The sequence below is a fragment of the Dermacentor silvarum genome, chromosome 9, assembly GCF_013339745.2.
Source record: "Dermacentor silvarum isolate Dsil-2018 chromosome 9, BIME_Dsil_1.4, whole genome shotgun sequence".
Lineage (NCBI taxonomy): Eukaryota > Metazoa > Arthropoda > Arachnida > Ixodida > Ixodidae > Dermacentor > Dermacentor silvarum.
The window spans coordinates 143,865,535-143,887,005 of record NC_051162.1 but is presented as its reverse complement, the minus strand read 5'-3'; the positions used below and the strand labels follow the sequence as shown (position 1 = coordinate 143,887,005).

The window sequence follows — 21,471 nt, the reverse complement described above, 5'->3', positions numbered from 1 at the left end:
GTAAGAAGTCACTTTTAAAGGTAAATATGACATATGGTGTTTCACAGCATATATACGTATGTATATTTCTCATAGAAAGACACAGTTTGCCTTTATAAGACGTTTCAATGGTTCACTGAAAATGGTCTAATGCAAATTAAAACCGCATGCTTCAGTATTTCACGCTAATCACACATTATTTGCTAGCTATAAATGAGTACGTATTGTACTGTGCCGCATGTTTCTTAAAATAAAATCATTTGTGTTGCCGGTAAACCTGGCAGTTATTTCGTACTCAAGCAGTGCTTGATGTTCGGGTAAGCTAACATAACTACCTTATGTCGTAACCAATATGCACCAAGAGTTCACAGCTACGTACCATGCCAACAACAGAAGACAGTCTTCAATTAAAATTATTGCGATTTCATTGACAAAGTTTCGGCGTGAGGAAGTAGATTTGCGGAGCCTTTAAAGCAGGGAGGCACCGCATGTGACCATTTCTGAAGCAGATATTCGTTACTGTAAAGGAGAAGCTGGTGCATTTTCTTGAGCTTTATTACGAAGCGAAGTTACACTGATTGTTCATAAAAGCGGTGCCATTTCATATAACAGAATTTTGTGTGAGCGTTCATCGCTGCCCACTGTTCAAGCAACGCTCCGCATAGAAGCAACGCTTTACTCAGTTAATTTTTTTATCTTGCCACAGCTCTTCGTCGAACACAAATGCATCATTGTAGAGCCCGATAAAGCAAATGCACGTTTCAAAATGAAGCTGCAACACAATGGTTTTGCATACTGGCAAAAACAAACTCAACATGCTGATACAAGAGAGTGAGAATGCGACAATCAAAAGTAGAATATTTTTGTCTCGTATTGTCTCGGCAAAAACATAACCGCTTGTGAACGGAAGCATATGCTGGCAGGCTTTCCAGGTAGCAGAATATGGCGCAGGTCTTTCGTCTAAAAACTTTGTTCGTGCTGGGTTTATTTTATTTGCTGATCACGTTAGCACACGTTTCGACACACGGGCTTCCAGAAGAACTTGAGGGAAACCACAAAAGTTATTCGGAAATACAAGGTAATTTAAATTTTACTGTTATGCCTGTTAGGCCTGCTCCTCCGCCACCTGTTTTGAGTACGTATTTTTCTGTTTTCCTGCCTTGCATCGTGAACCTAAGAAGCGGTACTATGCATGCCAAGTCAAAATTTTTGTGTTATATTGTATAATACACCATGGCCTGCACATTGCCGGGACTTTCAACTCGGGCATACTGAACTTAGGTTCTTTTTCATTAGTGCGGGATATACATGATGAAATAATGATCAAGTAGCAAGTACTCTCCTGGAGTCAGACTCCAAGTTGTAAACTCGAGATTGCACGTAGATTATTTGAACAAGAGGATATTCGTTCAAGCATTTCAGCAGAGTGTGATCGGCATTGGCAAATGTAAAAGGCGTCGAGAAAACCGGTGTTTTCATACGTTTTTGACTTAGGCGCGGAAGGTTGTGGCACAACAAGCTGCTTGCACTCACGAATCGTAACTGCCTGTGGATGAAAGCGTAACGCTGTACACTGGTGAATGCTATGGTTGTCAGCAGATGAATATGTACAAGATAAGGAAATTTGGATGCACGAGGGTACTTTGTGTTGTGTTGGGACAACTGTAGTATCATGCACACAGAACGAGGTTGCGTTACTGACAGTTGCGACGCTCTGCTGAATTGTTTGCTCATGCTATGCACATCTGTGCAAAGAGGGAACTAAAACATATTTTCTGATTGAAGAATGCATATATGGTGGACGCGTCTTATAAACAAGTTGCGGATGTACCCATGTATAGGAGAAAGAAAAGTAAAAAGAGTGCAACATACACTACCATACACTGTGAAATAAATACACTGCGAAATTTTAATAGACAGCATATTGTTTACTCCAAACAATATTATATGAAAGTCTAAAGAAAACGTCCTGTTTGGCTGGTAAATAAAGGAGTAGAACTACAAGAATGGACATGTCAAAGCCTCTGACAAGAATAGCTCTGGACAAGAATAGCTCAGTCAAGAAAAAAGAAACACTGAGGTAAACTTTGACCGAAAGGCTCAGTGTTTCTTGCAACACATTCCAAACTACCAATCTAACAAGCATTATTTATCTCTCAGTAATAATGCTGCAACATTTCTGTGCTGCGTCAACAAAAACTAACATATAATTTAGGAATCGCAAAAGAAACATGCGTGCCATACAGAGAACATTGAGTTGAAATATTCAACAAGAAACGCATTTCTCGTCCAAAGTGTGATATGAGAAGATTATACTTATTAGCATTGGGTATTACAATCAATAAAATTCTTTAAATATATTTTTTTACTTTATTGACTACCTTGGAAACACCACATAAACACTAAATGTGCCTTAAATCTAGAAATATGGGAAGTGCTGCCCTTTCCCATATATTACTAACAACATTGCCAGAAACATGTACTACTATACGTATCAAATGGTAAATCACAGTGGATTCATCAAGAACAGTTACGCGACCTTCCTGGCGCTATAATGTTTATCTTATTCTATTACGCTTGCTTATTGTAGCTACGGTAATTTTCTTGCAATTATGAAATTGCAATTGAAAGTGTATGCAATTATCAATGAATGGCACATTTTCTTAATCATATTTTCCTCCTTTTATCCTATTCTGAATCATGAATCTTTGTATTATGATCAACGAGTGAGCGATATTTCTTTGATGTTCCTACTAATGTGTTGGAGACAATTATGTGAACATTTTTTATCTTAAATATCTTTCTGTTGCTTCCCCCGTAAGTGCGCTCATTGAATTTTAGGAAGCTTACCTATCGTAATATGCGCGTATCTGCTGGCATGTAATGCACGCTACGCCCTCGTTAAGCTCCTATGACAGCTTTTTTGGCTAAGAGGTTCCTCCAGTATCTTTACTGGGAAAAAATAGCGTTAAAATATTATAAAGTTTATACTAGTATAAATCACAGCCTGTAGGTTTAAAATTCACTTTGAGGAGCCATTTAATTACTACCTAAAACATCCGCCATATAATAAAAAAATATTGCCGTTATCTGCTCTGCTGATGAAAGGAAAAAAAAAGGAAGAGCGGATTCTCAAATGAACAACTTAAAAAATTGTATTATGCAACGGTATAATACAAGGCAAGTGAAAAGTAAAGGGACTTTTGTGAAGAGGCACATTTATTCTGATAGAAAACTGAAACATACATTATTTTTCTACATAACTTCCCTGCACTTCAATGCACTTTGCATAAAGTTTCAGAAAGTTTTTTATTCCTTCGAAAAAAAAAAAAAGTTTTTTTTTTGTTGCAACCTCTCACCAATTTTGCCCCTCATCAATGAATTCTGCATCGGTGGTAATCTTCCTTTGAGCGCTTCGTTCGATGCTCCAAACGTATGAAAACCGCTGGGAGCCGAGTCTGGCCTGTATGGCGGGTGTTCCAGCAATTCGAAGCAGGTTTCAGCTTAGCTCGCAACACATCACAATAGTTCTCACTGTTCGCAGTTTCACCTCTTGGGGTGAAATGGGAAGTCAAAGTCATGTCAAAAGTGATACCTGCAATCAGATCCAAACGTTGTGGAAAACTGCGAAAAGGTGTCATCCTGCAGCAAGACAACGCTCGGCCACATTCTGCCAAATGGACGGCCGAAACAATAAAGGAGTTGGGATTCAAATTGCTGGAACACCCGCCATACAGTCCAGACCTGGCTCCAAGCGATTTCATATCTTTGGACTACTGAAGGAAGCGCTCCGGGGAAGAAGATTGCACCAATGCAGAAGTCATTGATGCGGTGCAAAATTGGCTACAGGTGCAACCCAAAAAATCTTTTTCGACGGATTTGAAAAACTTGTGAAACCTTGAGCAAAGTGCGTTGAAGTGCAGGGAGGTTGTGTAGAAAAATATTGTATGTTTCAGTTTTCTAGCATTAGAATAAATGTACCTTTTCTCAAAAGTCCCTTTACTTTTTGACTTCCCTTCGCACAAAGCTAACTGAACGCGAAAAAAAAATAATAATAAAGATTTCTATTCGAATACGACATTACAGATATCATATCCATATATTCACATATCAGGAAAGAAGAGCAGAAGTACGATAACACAGAGATGTTAAAAAACTAAGCCCTAAAATAAAGCGAATTTTGCATGGGTTTCAAGCTGCGCACACAGGAATGTTCCGGACAGACTGAGTTGAAATGACGCCTCAGGTCACTTTACTCACCATCGCTAGTGTGGAATAGAATAAAGCGTTCGTTGCACGTATCCGCATGCCGTCAACTGAAGCTTCCATTTGCATAGCAGTCGCGATACGAAACCCGACTGCTCTAAGAGGTTCCGAATAGCATCCAGCGCACACGAGAAACCACGTTTGCATGCCTCATAACCATATCGTGGTTTTGACGCCGCATAAAACCCCAGAATCTAGAAACCACGTGTCCAGATCGAGGGGCTCCTAAGCACTACATGCCAGTATCCCATGCGTGTCGTAGGAGCTCAAGAGTTTATCCCGAAGCACTCCTTTTACCAACGCCATGATGGCAATAGTTTGGCCCCTTACACCTAAAACTGATAAACAAAACCGCGTACTTTGTTCATGAAAGTGGGCGCACTATTGAGAATCCGTACAATGCGTTGGCGGGCTAGTTGGTGCGAATCCATAATTACTTGTTTAGCGCAAAAACAACGGACACGTGAAAGACGACAGGACAAGGCGCTACTCTCAACTGACATCATTTTATTGTATCCCTCCTTTATATAGAGCAGAAACAAGAAGAACATGCGCAGTGAGCACCATGCTCGGCAACCACCACAACATCTGATCGCCAGAGTGCACTCATGACACATAATCCAAAAAACCATATTCCGCGCTGTACAAGATTAAGGAAGGCACACTAATGCACTGCGAACCCAGTGACTGTATGAAAAAAGCTTCCGATAATTCTCGGGCGGTGGTATCACGGCTCTTTTTCAAAATCGTAGTGTCATGGAACATAGCTTTGCACCTGCATATTTTGCAATGTTGAGCTAAATGGGAACCTGTGCCTGTCGCTATAGATCGCTCGTGTTCTCTAAGGCGCTCGTTAACACAGCGGCCTGACTGCCCTACGTACACTTTGCCACATGACAACGGAATCTTATATACTACACCGACGCTACAATCTACAATCTTCTCGTGGTTCTTTTCACAAACTGGTTTCTTACTTGTTTTTGAAATACGGCTGCACAACAATGACAATTTCTGAGGAGCAAAAAACACTACTGGGACATTGTGTCTAGTGGCGACATTCTTTAGATTGTGAGCCACTCTATGGCAATACGGCACAACTTCAGGCCACTTCTTTTGAGTAACACAGTTGCTTTTGTGACACTTCCCTTTCAGTCTCTCAAGCAATACCTCAGAGACCGAGGTCACCATCACACCTGGGTAGCCCGCCGCCTTCAGCCTATTTAACTGTGCGATGAAACTCTGGTTCGCGGTGTGATGACACGATTTCTTCAACGAAGATTCTAGACACATCAAAGCAATGGCGCGTTTGACAATCTTTGAGTGCGCAGACGCATAAGGTAAGAGTTCCTTACGTGCACGTGGCGAGTACATCCAACACGCGTGATCTGCTTGTAAGGATAGCTGCAAATCTAAAAACTGAAGTTTACCGTCCCTAGATAGCTCATGTGTGAAAGTCAGACCTTTGCCATTGTCAGTGAACAGAGTTAAAATATCGGCTACCGTAACGGAGCATTCGTTGTTAGTCTGTTTTATCACAACAAGAAAATCGTCAACATATCTAAAAATTTGAACCAAGTCATTGTCTAAAGCACTCTTAAGAGCGCGGTCAACAAACGATAAAAAATTACACAGAGCAGGTGCCACACATGAACCAATACAAACACCATTTCTTTGAATATATAGCTTATTTTTCGAACCAGATAAAAGTTGCACTTAGATAAAATTCGAGAAGGGACAAAAATACTTTCCGAGGACAACCCGGTTTCATTGCGAAAATCTACCTCGCCACTATATGGTTTTTTGGATTATGTGTCATGAGTGCACTCTGGCGATCAGATGTTGTGGTGGTTGCCGCGCATGGTGCTCACTGCCCATGTTCTTGTTTCTGCTCTATATAAAGGAGGGATACAATAAAATGATGTCAGTTGGGAGTGGCGCCTTGTCCTGTCGTCTTTCACGTGTCCGTTGTTTTTTGCGCTAAACAAGTAATTATGTATTGAGAATCCACATGCGAAAATCAGACTCGAAATAAGTTATTGCGTCTCTCGTTACTTCTGAATGTATCTCAGTTGCTGCTGTAAATTACCGCACTATATTTACGACGACGGTGACCATGATAATGACTATCATATTGATGATAATTACGATTGGCTAATGGCAACCTGTTTATTCGGCGTCGCTGAGAAATAATCGCATGGCCTGCGCGAGCTTTTTATTTGATTCTAGATCTAATTTCATAGGAAAATTGGATTTCGCATCGGCCACAAGGAAATATTGCAAGCCTCTTGTTTTGTAGTGAATTGGAGTAAAGCGGGCAGCCATAAAAAGACTATAACAATGTCCTCTTCACCCATTTTTATCTGAACAAAGGCGACCATGTCATTTACAAATGTCTATTATTGCAGAGCATGCCTATGTTCCGCCACATCCATATTTCTAAGGCTGTTAACTGCGACGAAATGTTCCTTGATAGAGCATTTCTTTTCAACAATATGTCCACTTTTTTGAAAGTTCGAAAGCACGTCCGCATTTATTATTACACAGGAACATCTGTTAACCACCAAAGCAAGTCTTCACCACAAGGTCGACTTTCACGACCACCCCGTCCACCACCACCTCAGTTTGGAGCACGTCAGAGTACGTACCATCTTCTCCAACTTCCAGCCGACATACAGCAGAAAAATTGATTACGATTCTTCGCCTACTTCAGGCGTTTTGAATCTATCTATCTATCTATCTATCTATCTATCTATCTATCTATCTATCTATCTATCTATCTATCTATCTATCTATCTATCTATCTATCTATCTATCTATCTATCTATCTATCTATCTATCTATCTATCTATCTATCTATCTATCTATCTATCTATCTATCTATCTATCTATCTATCTATCTATCTATCTATCTATCTATCTATCTATCTATCTATCTATCTATCTATCTATCTATCTATGCTCAACGCAGACAAAGACGAGTGGTCAGGGGAGGTGTACTATTGCACTAGTGCTAGTCCGAACCCAATTCACAAGCGTCACTCAAAGACAGCAACCCGACGCTTATCAGGTTGTGCCACCAATGCACTAGGTATCTCCTGCTTTTGAACGAACGTCATTCACGCCAGTGCTCTAGCGAGCTGCGCCATGGATGTACTCGGCGTGTGCCGCTCTTCGGTAAACCACTCGCCAACTTGGGTCACTGAGTATTTGCCACTGGGTGTGCGGCAAGCGAGGGAACAATTTTCAGCGTGGGCAAGCACCGGCACGACACTTCTTATCGTCTCAGAGGCCACACGTGTACTTCTCGGTAGCACCAATATGCGGAGCAGCTCGTCCGGAATGAAGCGCGATATTGGAGCCCGGTTGCCGCGTCACGCTTTTTCTCAGCGTTCGCACGCACCGGCGCTCCACGCATTTCGGAGGCCATCCGTGGGCTTCGCGGCGGCACATGCCACGCAGTGTTCTTAGGGAAGCGAGAAAGACAAGTCCCGCTGCAGTACACGCCTCACACATACCTCGTTTGGACGGTGGCAATACGCTGTGTCGCTATATTGATTCAATGCTAAACACATTTAACATTTGTTAGCCGGTGAAAAGTGGTCACCGGTGAAAGATAAACACGTACACGTGTCAGTGCCCTCCCCTTAAACAGCGTCGTCCCGATACTACAAACAAGCACGAAAGGGAAAATAAAACCACGCGTAATAAAGAAAAAACAATAACAAAACAGCGAAGTACCTAAGTTCGTCAGCGGGCGTAGAAAGGCTTAAGACGCACCACGTGGATGACTTCTGGTCGCACGCGGCGCCGCTGTGATTGCGAAATGCCGTCTGGCACGACCTCATAGTCCAGTGCGTCAATTGGTCGGATGATCTTATAGGGTCCGAAAAAATTGCCCGCCAATCCACCCTGTGAAGGTGGTTGGAAAGCGAAGCTTTTACGCCACCCTTACGGTGACTGCGGCGCACTTGATATTTCACACACTATAACGTAACTTTAACCACGGCCTTTATTATTATTTACTTCACAACGATGTTCACTACTGCTTTATGATCCGTGTGATATACACTACTAGACTACCCCATAGTGGGGTAGTCTAGAAAATGAACCGAAGCAGTTACTAGGCTGGAAGGGTTTCGAATGACGTCACCCTCTTTCAAGCAGCTGCATAAGCTTTGCAACAGCTGCAATCTAATCTTACGGACCGCGCCGAGCCTGTTTCCGTTGTTTGCCCGCAGCCCTTATCATCCATCATGTTGGCTCATCACTTTGAAGCTTGTTTTTGTGGTTTTTCTTGCGAAAACGGGTGCTTAGTTGTACGCTGAATGCCTGAATTCAAGTAAGCTATACTGCTATACCTGCAATTGTTAGCGGTTCGTCGGGATCGTTTTTTGCTTACAACGACGGACACGACAGAACCCTGGCTGGTAGAGGTACAAAGCTTCGCTTTAATAGCGTCGTAACAGTTTCTCGCTAAGTCCTCGTCGGCGCATCGGAGTCCAGACTCAAACACGGTCACCGGGCGTCGTTGAAGATTGACACGTGTACATGTTTATCTTTCACTGGTGACCGCTTTTCACCGGCTAACAAATGTTAAACGTTATCGCTAGGCGCAGGACGCACCTGCATGTATCGGAAGTTTCTCGAACGTTATCGATGCTTCTATCCGTTGTCTATTGTCACCGACGCGTATGTAATCTGACTGTATGAGCGACGCGAATTGTCCAGTACTTTCTGGAAGACACGGGGGCACCAGGGATTACTTTGGAACCTTCGATGAGTCAAGTATAAAAGCCGACCCGGCGAAGCGCGTCGGCTTTCGACGATCGCCGACTGTGCTCGCCGCTATCGTTGTGCTTCGAGTGTAGCTTGCTTTTGTGGGCACAGGTTTGCCCAATAAAGAATCAGTGTAGAATGAGGCTGTAGCACCCCTAAGGTAATTAATGCATTTGTTCGAGTTGCTACTGCCCCCCCCCCCCCCCTATATATAGCTGGCGAAAACAAATCGCACGAGCAGAGTGACTAAAGAGGGTAGGTATATCACATAAGGCAGCAGGAAGCTGCTACTTTCAGCCTACTGTGATTGCTAATGAAATAGGAATCATAGACATAATAATTTAAAAAATAGAAATAATGAAAATTCAACCGCTTTTGTAGTTTTGAACATAAGTAATAATCTTTCCACTTTAATGGACGATGTCAAGCGCATTACCTTACAGGAGGATCGTCTGGAAACAACGCAACGAAACCTGCGCCAGGCACTCGACGGGAAGCTCCACCCCGTCCACCACCACCTAACTTAAAAACCCTAACAGTAAGTATCTCCTTCCTAACCTTCCAGCCCACAAAGGGCAGCGTAACGTCGAAACCGAGACCGTGTGTGGTCGTATAAGAGCATAAGCGATATCGACACTAATTGTACGCTTGACAGAACCCGAAAAACTTGGTATGAGCATTTGATTGGTTATCTCTCCTGCACACATCTGCGTTATTACACTAAACATGAATCCTAACCAACAAGTTTTGAGTGGTTGCTTCTACAATATTCAAAAGTGGAACCCACGTAGGAATTCCTTTTTTCCCCATCAACATACGAAGTTTCATTTGCATGTCACGTAAATATTTGAAGACCTCTTTTATATAAAATGTTTCCCCGATTATGTGCCGACGCACATCCTGCCTGTGCTAGACGTAGCCTCCACTGATAATGAGGTTGTAGCACCCTAAAATAATTGATGCATTTGGTTGAGTTGCTGAGGATAACAATAATGTATTACAGAAATTGTGCTGATTCAAATGTGAAACTGCATGTCGCTCGCTTTCTTCTTGTTCTTACCCAGTAAAATACAAGTGTTGTTAACGTTCAGTGTTTGCAATATAGCGTACAAAAAACAACCGTGGGTTCTTGAAGGGGTGCTAATTTCTTGATATTTACACTAAGAGATGTGGCAATATTGCTCCTTATTCTTTGCAGGACATTCTGCACCTGGTCGTGGCAGAATTTTGAGGCCTTGCCGAGCTGCTCCTAATAAAACTGCTTTGTGCATAAACGGAATGCAAATATTACATATATTTTAAAATTAATCATTGTATAGGACACGAAGCCAGCGAAGAGTTGTCTTCAAAATTTCGTTGCTACATCAAAGTAGAGGTATCAACAGCAGCAGTAGTAGTATTAAGTAGTACTAGTAAGTAGTAGTGGCAGTAAGTAGTAGTAGTAAATAAGTAGTTGTAGTAAGTAGTAAGTAGTAGTAGTAGTAATAGTCAGTTTCGGCGTATAGGCAAGAGAAATGGCTCGCGCCAATACGCTACCGTACAGCTTTGGGGAATAATTGGCGCATATACGTAAATTTTATCAAAATGCAAGACGAATCTTCACTGGAAAAAATTCACAAAAGCACGGAGGCCTAAGATTATGGGCCTAGACAGGCGGATAGAGAACGAGAGGCGGGAAGTTGATGAATTTATCCACTCATTTTGTCCGCACTTGTACTATAAAAATACTCAATATTTTACACTGCGAGTAAAATGTCCCTTCGCCTTACCAACGCGCCCATAGGGAGCAGGTAGTCGACCGCGGCAGCTGTTCCAACGATCTTTTAAGTGAAGCTGCGCAACACGCCGGAGGAGCGAAAAACTTAATTTTTGTGTTTGAGCTAGTGAAAGCTAATAATGGTGTAGTAGTTGTAGTAGTTGTAATAATATTAGTTGTAGTAGTGCACTAAAAATTACGCAACAAGGAAGTAGCGATTGCAAATCTGAAATTTAAGAAGTCACAGTCCTGTGTGGCACACGCAGCACAGTTACAGCGTAAGCTGGTGGAGCGGCTCAAGAATAGCTCCAATTTGGGCACCACGCTCAACAGGGTCTTCGCGGCAGTCTGTTCGCCTCGTTTTGACGAGAACGATCTGAACTGTCCGCCCGGCGTCGATGGCGAGCTGCGGCTTGTAATGCGCTGTGCACAGCAGTCTGCTGAGCCCGATCAAGCCTCACAACTGCAACTTACATGTCAGGCGCGCCGCCTTTGCAGGCACCTTAACTAGACGGCACCACGATACTGGCGGAGACTCGGCAGCTCGGGAGCGTGTTGATTGCGCGTCTCGTCTGAATCGCATATCGTCGTCTGCGCCTGCGGACGCGGCGTTTTGCAGGCATCTTACCTAGATGGCGCCACCATACTGGTGGAGGCTCGAGTCGTCTCCCTCTGCGTGCTTGCCTTATATATGGGTATTTCCCGCGTCCCGATAGCAAGCGCTTGAGTGGCTCAGTGTTAGGGTATCCGGCTCTCACGCAGCATGCGCGGGTTCGATCCCGGCGGGAATCGTGTACTTTTTTCGCGTTTTAGGGATAGCGGTTACGCGGCGGACGCCAGCGGCGGCATCATCGCGACCCGAAACGGCTATGGAATGATCCCATAACAGCTTACGCTATAAAAACCACTGCTACCGTTTGGAAGGCTATATACCGACTTCAAGTATGCAGATTTAGTAAGTGCTTTTTCTACTACTAATACAACTATAATAATAATAATAATAATAATAATAATAATAATATAATATTAATAATCATAATGTTTAGGTGCGATGTAGTGCCTTCACAAAGGCAGTACATAGCCTTATAACCTTTATGCCTTTATGAAGTAAGACTTGGTAAACAATCTCTATGGCTTGACAGTCGTTTATGATGCCGTGTAGTGACGTCCCACGTATTCCGCACGCGTGCGAAGCCGTGTGCCCAGAGAGGTGGCTGAGCGCTATCCAGCCAGCAGCCCTTAGGTGCGGTAGCAGATCATGAGTGCTGCATTGCCGAACGCGTGCTGTCAAATGTATTATCTCATAGCTAAAACGATCGAAACAAAGAAAAAAAAGCGTGTATAGTGGCCAGAAACACACTAAGGTGGGCCCACGGGAAAGAGGATCGACATGTGAGGGACAGAACTAGAAGTTTTTTTCTCCGTGTAGTAGCATCGGGGTACCCTTCGGTACTGATGATGACGATATTTATGATGATGATGATGATCGCTAATAGCTTCCCCTTTGCATTGGCATGGCGGCAAATAGTTACCTAGCCTGCGTGATTTAATCATGTGTCTCTGTCTCGAATATCTATTCTACGAATATTGGCTGTCACTTCCAACGCAAGCAGACATTACTAATGTTCTAGGCTGCTGGTAAAGGGTTAAGCAGGTTCCCTAGCAATGACATCGCGATTTCTCCTGACTCCCTTCTTCCCGGAACCTACCTGCAACTTCCTAGAATGGAGATTTATTTTCATTCCATTCACGTACATTCATTTATTTGGTATGCCAAACTTTCGTCAATATATTAGGAATACAAAGTGTAGAAATTATCGGTTAGTGGCATGAACCTTTGACAGGTAGCTTCTTGTTGCGGCTTTTTCATATTTATTAGCTTCAATTCAATTTTCATTCATCTGTTTTTCTTTCAGTACTCTTATTTATTTCTTTATAGTTGCTGTATATGATAGACGAATGAAGTAGCAGAGGTACTCTTTATCTCACACTTTCCACAGCAGCAATAGCATAACAGAACATAATCAAGTACTACACGGCAACTTTTTGATGCGTGCCACCACTTACAGGCTTTTATGGGTCTGAACAGTTACGTAATCTGCTTAATACAATCTTCATTGTTTGATCATATGCTTTCCTCTTCACGATTTTAAAACATATGCTCGGCTCATTATCTTGCCAGAGATATCAGTGGGCTACAGCCAGAAGGATTCTGTGGCAAGACAAAACGAACACCTCCAGTCCGTCCACCACCACCTAATCAGAGCAATCGTCTGAGTGCGTAACTTCTTGCTGACCTCCTACTACAAAGGGAAGTTTACCGGCCAGGTCTTGAAGCCATTATTATTCATGCACATTCTATATGAAAAGAACTTTGATTAAGCCATGCTGATTCCCATGCTTTACTTTTTATAGAAGCGCGTTCTCAACAGGGCGGATCAAGGTTTCAAACAGGAGATGGTGCTGATAAAAAAATTAATGGAGATTCAGCGCATATGTTGGAATCTGTGCGGTGCGAAATATTTCGCGAAGCGATTGTTGAACTGGTGTGAATTGACCAATTTATTCCCTTCGTGTTTGGCGTAAAGGAAACTGGCACGCGCAGGTGTTCTCGCATACCCATGCTACGGAATGTGACAAACCTTACATTGACTTGTAGTTCTTCGTTTCTTCTTATGTATTGGAATGTACCAGTGGTTTTTAGACCACATGCCCGTGGTGAGTGTTTGCCATAGCATAGAAAACTACATTATATTCATTGTCGACATGCTGAGATCCTGTGTTAGAGCTAGTTGGCGGTGCCAAAATATGTACCGCTCGATTCTTCGCCACTCCCGCTGTTAGGGACGTGCCATTGTACGGAAACGATAATCTTCATTACAAAACCACGTACACGCTTCGTGCCCGATCCCACGTTGACGGTATGTGCCATAGTATGGAAATCATAATCATTATCATCCACCCCCGGTGATCATACCAAAGATCTAGTGCTTGTTCGCCGGGGCGAACTTTGAGAGGTGCTTAGAACAAAATTTCAACCACATGACTGGGTCACTATTCTTGACGTGCATGTCACTATTCTTGACGTGCTGGCTCATTAAAAAGTTCTGGATATACTTGCACCACAGTGTGATTAATATGCCTGTATTTTCAGTTGTCTGTGCAATAATGAACAACGCAATAAACAAAAAAAAGCGTTTCCGGCCTAATCATGAGATAATTTGGCTGCTCTGTTAGCGGGCTGGCATTCGTATACCCTACGCTTTTTCTTTACGCATGACGTTTGAATCTACTCAGCGAGAACCCTACCAGAGACCAACCGACCCAGGCGAAACCGTGAAATGATAGGCAAAGAAAACTTCATTTAAAAAATCTCGCACTTTCCACCGAAAGGCGAAGCATTGATAGCGATAGAAAAGATATTAGGTAACTGCACAATGTAAGGTTAAAAGTTTTATCGGACGTATAAACGGCAGTAGACATTTGCTTACGGAATAAATAAACAAGCATGATGTCACGCGCAAACAGGCAAACATGAGCAGATCTCACTCTATGAGCACAAAGACTCGCTGTCCCAACGCTGGTGGAGCAATAGCGCCAACACAGCGGAGTGAGCGCTTCTGCTGCCTCTTGCTTCAGCACGTCTCCGAAACTTGAGATAACGCGACCTACAGCACTAGACACGCGAAAACACCACGCATATGAAGGCACCAGCCCATCTCCGCTTTTGCACCCACCGCGGAGTGCCTTCAAGATACAACAAAATGTTCCTAGAGAGCGTTCCTTAGTTGTACCACTTGTTTCCTTCTATCTGCTTTTAAAACGTGGTGCCTGGCTTGTTACCTTGCAGGAAGATCTTTGAGCAAGACACAGACCAATCGAGGAACTCGACCGATACCTCCACCCCGTCCACCACCCCCTAATCTTGGAGCACGTCTGAGTACGTAACTTTCTGTTCACTTTCCATCTTAACAGCGCAACACCAAAGCCACTAAGCCACGACGGTCGATATTACGTTTATCTAGGCCAGTTATTTATATCAGGCGCCCTGATCATGAGAAGGAAATTTAGAGTACAAGAAAGTTTATCGGAGTGCAAACGGTAGGAATTACCATGTCACGATCAGCAGCTTACCGCTATCCTTGAGAAGTGCACAATCATTGCATCCTACCGCTACTAACGTATGGGTCGTATCGAAAGTTAATGATTTTACCTCAGAACAAATGGTTTTTTACTTTTTCGATACCAAACCCGAACTTCGTCCTCATCCTATACCGCTAAGGAGCATAGCAATGTGCGTGTACTTTAACGCATAGCCTCCTATATACTTTCTGTGCCGTGCAATCACTCCCGGAGCGCCGTTCAACCTCCTTGCCTGACCTCCTCGCAGGTCGCCCGCTAGGGGCTCTGCTACCCCAGAAAAGTTAGAATAGTTCGCTAGCCGCCGTGTATGGTTAAAGGCGGGAAAAAATTGCCTGTGCGCGTCTCCATTAGCGTCAAATCGAGACGATATTAATTTGCCTCGCCTGCCAACAGTTCGCTGGTTTGCGGAGAGATAACCTTTTAGCAGCAGTCCACAGCTAGGAAAAAAAACTTGCCTTCTGCCTTCGATTGACGCGGTGAGCTGCGGCAGGGTATGAAGGACTGTGGCTGTGGTGACACTGTCGGTGCCGCATTGAGAACGTCTAGCAGCATTGCAAATGAGAGCCTTCTGGCCGAAAAGAAGACATCGTGGTCACGAGTGAGTTGTGCTACATTAAGCGGTTTGATAGGGCGCTTTGCGAGTTGATACGCTGTGGTATGGCGTATTGTTGTGGACCTGGATGCACCTCGTACTGTAAAAGAAATGTCCCGGGCATCTCATTTCATGAAATTCCGAGCGATGAAGAACTTCGAGAGAAGTGGCTCAAAGTTGGAATGCGTCAAACGAGGAAAGCGTCAGATACTTGCTGAGAGAGATGCACTTTCAATTGTTTCTGACTAGAAAGCTCTCGTCTGATGTCATTGAATCTTTTTTTGGGTGGTGAGGAGGTCAGCTGGAAGCAACGATCACACAGACGCACGGGAAGTTTTGTGCGGAATAGAAAAGTCTCTGAAGACGGGCATTGCGTCAACATCGACAAACAGCAACGTGTTGGACACGGAAGATAGCACATGCTCGTCGCTACGCGGCAACTGAGCGTAAGCACTATGCCAGAACCATCCGAAAAATTTCCCAAAGAGGCGATAGCAGCGCTGTTCAACCACGTTACCCGGCGCAAAGAAACTCTTCGTTCGCCAGAATGTGCAGCACTAGCGATAGTTGGCGGATACCTGTCGAGAGCTGTTGAGCTGTTAATGAGCGGGTGTCTTGTAAAGAATGCCTCAATTTGTTGAGAAAGCCCAAGTACTCGGTGCCATCAGATTCTCTGATTACGCTTCAAGACAGAAGCCGTCTGCTGTATCGGTCAGACGAACTCGTAGTTGTGCTGAACTCTTTGCACAAGTAGGTTGAAGTATATTGCTCGCTAAGCGAAGAAATTTTAAGCAGCCGCTGAGGAAGACTGCCGCGAATGCTGCTCAAGTGCTGCGAGAGCATGAACTATTGAATTGCTCAGTGCATAAGCATGGTGACAAAGTTCTTCCGCCCTCTATTCACTAATTTTGCGAGAAGATAATGGGCAAGAACGACATCGCAAAAGTTTTTTCACAGAAGCCCCTGTCACGAAAGCTCCACAAACTTTAAATCCAAATGATGGCAATAAAAGTGTTTGTTGTGCAGTAATTAGAGCCGACATTGTTTTTTTCCACGCGACATACAAAAATATGTAATAATAAGCAGAAGGAAAATGAAGCTTCATAGTAGTACAGATGAGAGCTGTGGTTTCCTTTTATCGTTCTTTTTTTTTTTGAAGAAGAAGAAGAAGCAGCAATGCGCGGCGGCCTGTACGCTTCTGTGCCGGCGTTAAACGCCCGAAGATGTTGTAAACAGTAGAATCGGCACCGGTAAAAAAACTAGCGTGATATATAGTTATGCTAAAGCGCACGCCGCCGTAGAGCGTCCTGTGTTTATATTCTGGGGTAGCACCGCCAAACTGGTGGTGAGTGACGGAATTGGGCGCGACAACTGGTTTCCTGCGTTCTCGGTGCCGATGGGCAGGCATGAAGTATATAGGAGGCTATTTGTTAGGGCCAACAATTGGATTGCATTGTATGTCAGTAAGAATCATTCAGGCACGAAGCGCCATTTTGTCCTTTCAGACATTATGGACTTCACGGAAATTCAGTGTTTGTTTTCTATGTGGAATATCCAGATATTGGAACGCTTTCATTTATAACACGCATGAATAGGTCCATTCATTACTCTACCGAAAGTCAACGGCCATGGGATTATTCACTAATGCTTGTGTGCATTTCATTCATACTCAAGCACAGAACTCTTTCAGGTTTACTTAGCTGTTTTACGTGGAGTCCTAACAGACAATCGGGCGCGAATTTTTGAGTACAGGATGTTTTATCACATATACTTTTATAACAGTTGCCTCTATGGGTGCAATCATACAAACTGATTGTGGAAACAATGAATAAGTAAACTGGACCTCTTTCTATTCATCGTTTCATCGTCGGCAAGATTGCTGGTGGGATATCCCCGATAGGACTTTTCAAGCGATCAAAACCTGTCTCCACAAATGCTGTTTGATTAAATACAAAACTAATATCCCCATGCCAACTTCATTTATTTTATGCCTCCTTTCTAATTTAAGCAAATGGGGTTCGAAGACCAAATGCCATTGTTTGTTTCCTTTTATAAGATATAGGTTCCTTTAGAATTTATAAGCCTTTATCTTTTCTCTTGCGTTCCTTTCAGATGCTCCTCAGACGGGTCGAAGAAAGTAGGAAAGGGAAATGGTGCACTTCAAGTTTCGTGTTTTGAATGTTGCTGTTATTACAAAACTTTATGAAAAATGTTGACAAGTAGAATAAAAATCGTGTTCTGAAATCAGTAGATCGTAAGTTTTATTAAAATTTAACAAACCTAATCACATTCAGTACAGTGTCTGCTTAGAAAAACGATTTCTGATTTTTCATGTATTTAGATAGCAGCCCCAAAGCTAAAGCTTCCCCCCTTAAGTTCAACTTAGTATAATATATTTCTTCGCAGATATGTTTGTAAAGCTGCTTGGGAATGAAGAAGAGGAAAAGACGAAGAAAGTAGGTTTGCTAGTTAGAAGAGCGCCTGGTTGGCTAAAGAATAACTAAATGCTTACTTCTCGAATTCTGTAGCGGTTAGAGTAAATAATTTAGAAATAGCACAGTTGCGTGCATCGAAAAATTTTAAAGCGCTATGCTGAAACGTTCATTACAGACGTCCTCTTCCTCTCCAATTCTTCTTGGTATACGGCTGAACTTTTATGGAGATATAACCTGACAATCTAAAAAAACGCAGTGTCTGTGCAATATTACAGAATCCAGCAAAATGTCCAGCGAAGCTCTTTAGACGTACACTTCCAAGGAGAACACTAATCAGTTGTAAAGGTAACACAGTGTTCACAGTTTACAGAGTCTATCTTTATCTAGACGACCTTAATGCTTCATTTAGGTGTGAACATTGCCAAAAAGACTTCTTGTTAACTTCGGACTAATTTTCTGGGAAGTATTTTGTAGTCGAAACACATTTGGTAGCAGAAACTCTCGAAACGGGAAAAATCGCAAGAGAATCTTGTGCCCTGAAACATTAATCATGCTTAGGTAAAAAAAAACAGTTGGCAGTCACTTTAGCCTGCGCTAAAGAGGATGAAAGCGAAAGCCTGCGCGCTCACGAGACATTCATTAAATTAATACATGACATTCTGATTCGCATGCGTTATTTCCTATTGTTGTTTCCGACCAAAGGTCGTAGGTTCGAGTGCCTTATTTAACTGTGTACTAATTAACTGTGCATTTAATAACTTCGCCCTAATGAACCTCAAAGGTCGTGCGTGTGACTTCCCGCTAAAGGTCGTGGGTTTGAGTGCCTTAACTCCATCTGAAATAACTGCGCCTTGATTAACTTCGCCTTAACACCAAATTTCAAGGGTGCGACTCCCATAAAGATTGTGGTTCGAGTGCCTTAAGTAACTCTATCTAGTTAACTATGCCTTAATTAACACCAAGGGGCGTGGGTTAGACTCCTACCAAAGGTCGTGTGTTCGACCATCAATCGTGACACCATACATTTGGCACCATCAATATTCGTGCCATTGAATTTTCGGGACTGTCAAATTTTCGACCATGAGCGATCGAATGTTCTTGGTCGGAATATGCACAATTTATTGCTTTTTTACTGAGTGAATTAAACGAGGAAAACGCATAAATGTGTTATCCTATGACGTCACATGAAAGAACCGTGCCAGTAGAATATTATAAGGTAATATTGTTCACTGTACGTAGTTTTTCACTTGATTAAAAAAAGTTGCCTGCAACCAACAATTCTAGAACTTCCAGAACAAACTAGAACTTCCAAGAGCGCTTATGTCACAACTTTTTTTTTTCGAGAAAAGTACTTTGGTGAAACTTATTCACAAGATCACCGACTCGACCTGCTGTTTCCATGATAATCAGCGATGGTCACTTCTGGGGTTGCGACGTTTCGCGTGGACTGACCCCACTGGGAAATTTTTCGATAGCCTAACATCTCGCTTGGAAAGGCCATTGCACTGAAAACAGTGATATAGCATCGGGCACTTACCCGGACAGTGTACAGCGAGGGCGCATCCTGTGTAAGTATTTCAAAAGCAAACATTTTTTACTGTAAAATATAAGCTTCCTTGTTTCTTCACAGTGTTACGCATAAAAGAAAACCGTGTTGTTTTTAATAAGTACTATACAATACAATTATTAGTAACAGAATTGTTATAGGCATTTATCACTGGCACAGATTCAGCAACACTTCGCATAAAAGGAACGTTTCGCCGACACAGTTTTTGACCTAGCCGCAGCTTTTCGTTGAAAGTAAACGTGCCAGTGTCGACGTCGCTATAACAAGTGTGCCTGTCGTACTGAAGGTGCAGTGCAATGACTTGGCATACTGGCGAGAAAAGCACACAAAGAGCACGTGGAAAAGTGATGCACACGACGGAAGTCGGAATAGAAAGCTTTTTTTTTCTATCTGCTATATCGATTGTCTACGCAAAGGCATAAAAGCTTGCGAATGGAAGCCATTGTATGCAGACTTCTGAGGCAGCAAATCATGACGCCGGTTTCTCGCTTGAACATTTTAGTCTCTCTGGCCTTAATTTCTCTTCTGTCTACGCTTGAACCATTTCCGAGGCATGTTCTTGCAGGAAAGGCAGAACTTGAAGGAATTGAAAATCCGGCTTTTCAACCCGACAGTCCTCCCTCATCACCACAGAATAGGAGTACGTATTCTTCTAATTTCTTGCCTGACATCGTGAGCCTAAAAAGAAGCGTTATATACATACCATGTAACAAAAAAATGTCTGAATATGCACAATAGACCACGGTAAGCACATAACCGTGATGTTCAACTAGGACGTATTGATTGTCATTGATTTACAGTAGTGTGGGCTATTGTAGAATGGTACATACCGAGTGCTCGATTAAAGACCGGTACATACTCATGCATTTCCAGGAGTGGTGCCTGACACCGGCAAAGAAAAAAAATACATATTGCCGAGAGCTAGTGGGGCTATACTAGTTCAGGTGCAACCAAACTAAGCAGGCCCACTAAGCTTCATCAAAGTCACTCCCTCACCAGAACAGGAATTGGCCTCCCTGGTGCAGTATTCGGCCACTACCTCCCTGATGACTCCGACAATTAACCCATGGCCCTCAGTCCCCAGTGGCTGCGGAGCACCTGACCAAGGCGGCGGTCAGACCTGCGACGTGGCAGAGGGTGCTAAGAATCTCTGGGTCCGGACAGGCCGCCAATGGAAACTGAACCTGGCAACGTTCAACACGCGCACCCTCTCGAGTGAGCTAGCCTAGCAGGACTATTGAAGAATTATCAGGCATTGCCTGGATATGATGGCCTAAGTGAGGTTAGAAGAACTGGTGAAGCTTACACAGTGCTGACTAACGACCCACGGTCCTCTGCTACAGAGGTCTTCCAGATAAGAGAGAATCCGGGGTAGGATTTCTAGTCCATAACAACATAGCGGGCAACATTGATGAATTTTACAGCATTATGGAGAGGTAGCAGTCGTCATAATAAGCTGAATAGGAGGTACAAAATGAAGGTAGTAACAAGCCTACGCCCCAACTTCCAGTCACGATGATGAAGAGATAGAACAGTTTTATGAAGATGTGGAATTAGCAATGAGAAAGGTGCAAACTCCGTATACTGTAGTCATGGGCGACTTCAATGCAAAAGTGGCCAAAAGCAGGTTGGCGAGCAAGCAATTGGAACTACGGCATCGATTCTAGGAATGCAAGAGGAGAGATGTTGGTGGAATTCGCGGAAAGGAATAGGCTCCGAATAATGAATACATTCTTCAGGAAGCGCACCAACAGGAAGTGGACCTGGAAAAGCCCTAATGGAGAAACAAGGAATGAAATAGATTTCATACTCTCTGCCGATCCAAGCATAGTGCAGAATGTAGAAGTGTTAGGTAAGGTAAAGTGCAGTGACCATAGGTTAGTGAGGTCTAGGGATTTCTCTCAATTTGAAGAGAGAAAGAGTGAAATTAGTCAAGAGGAACAGGCCAACCTAGACG

The 21,471-nt window shown here is 43.2% G+C and overlaps 2 long non-coding RNA genes across 3 annotated transcripts; both read left to right on the top strand.

Moving 5' to 3' along the window:
* Positions 1 to 911: 911 nt before the first annotated feature.
* On the top strand, positions 912 to 9,554 carry LOC125940157 (uncharacterized). 2 transcript variants are annotated; one of them, XR_007463397.1, is made up of 3 exons: positions 912 to 1,057; positions 6,790 to 6,882; positions 9,465 to 9,554. It is a non-coding gene; the product is annotated as an uncharacterized LOC125940157 (long non-coding RNA). The 2 variants fall into 2 exon arrangements; XR_007463396.1 differs by having other exon boundaries at positions 912 to 1,114.
* Positions 9,555 to 12,964: 3,410 nt separating this feature from the next.
* On the top strand, positions 12,965 to 17,691 carry LOC125940158 (uncharacterized). The gene is made up of 3 exons (XR_007463398.1): positions 12,965 to 13,054; positions 14,628 to 14,717; positions 17,625 to 17,691. It is a non-coding gene; the product is annotated as an uncharacterized LOC125940158 (long non-coding RNA).
* The last annotated feature ends 3,780 nt before the right edge of the window (positions 17,692 to 21,471 follow it).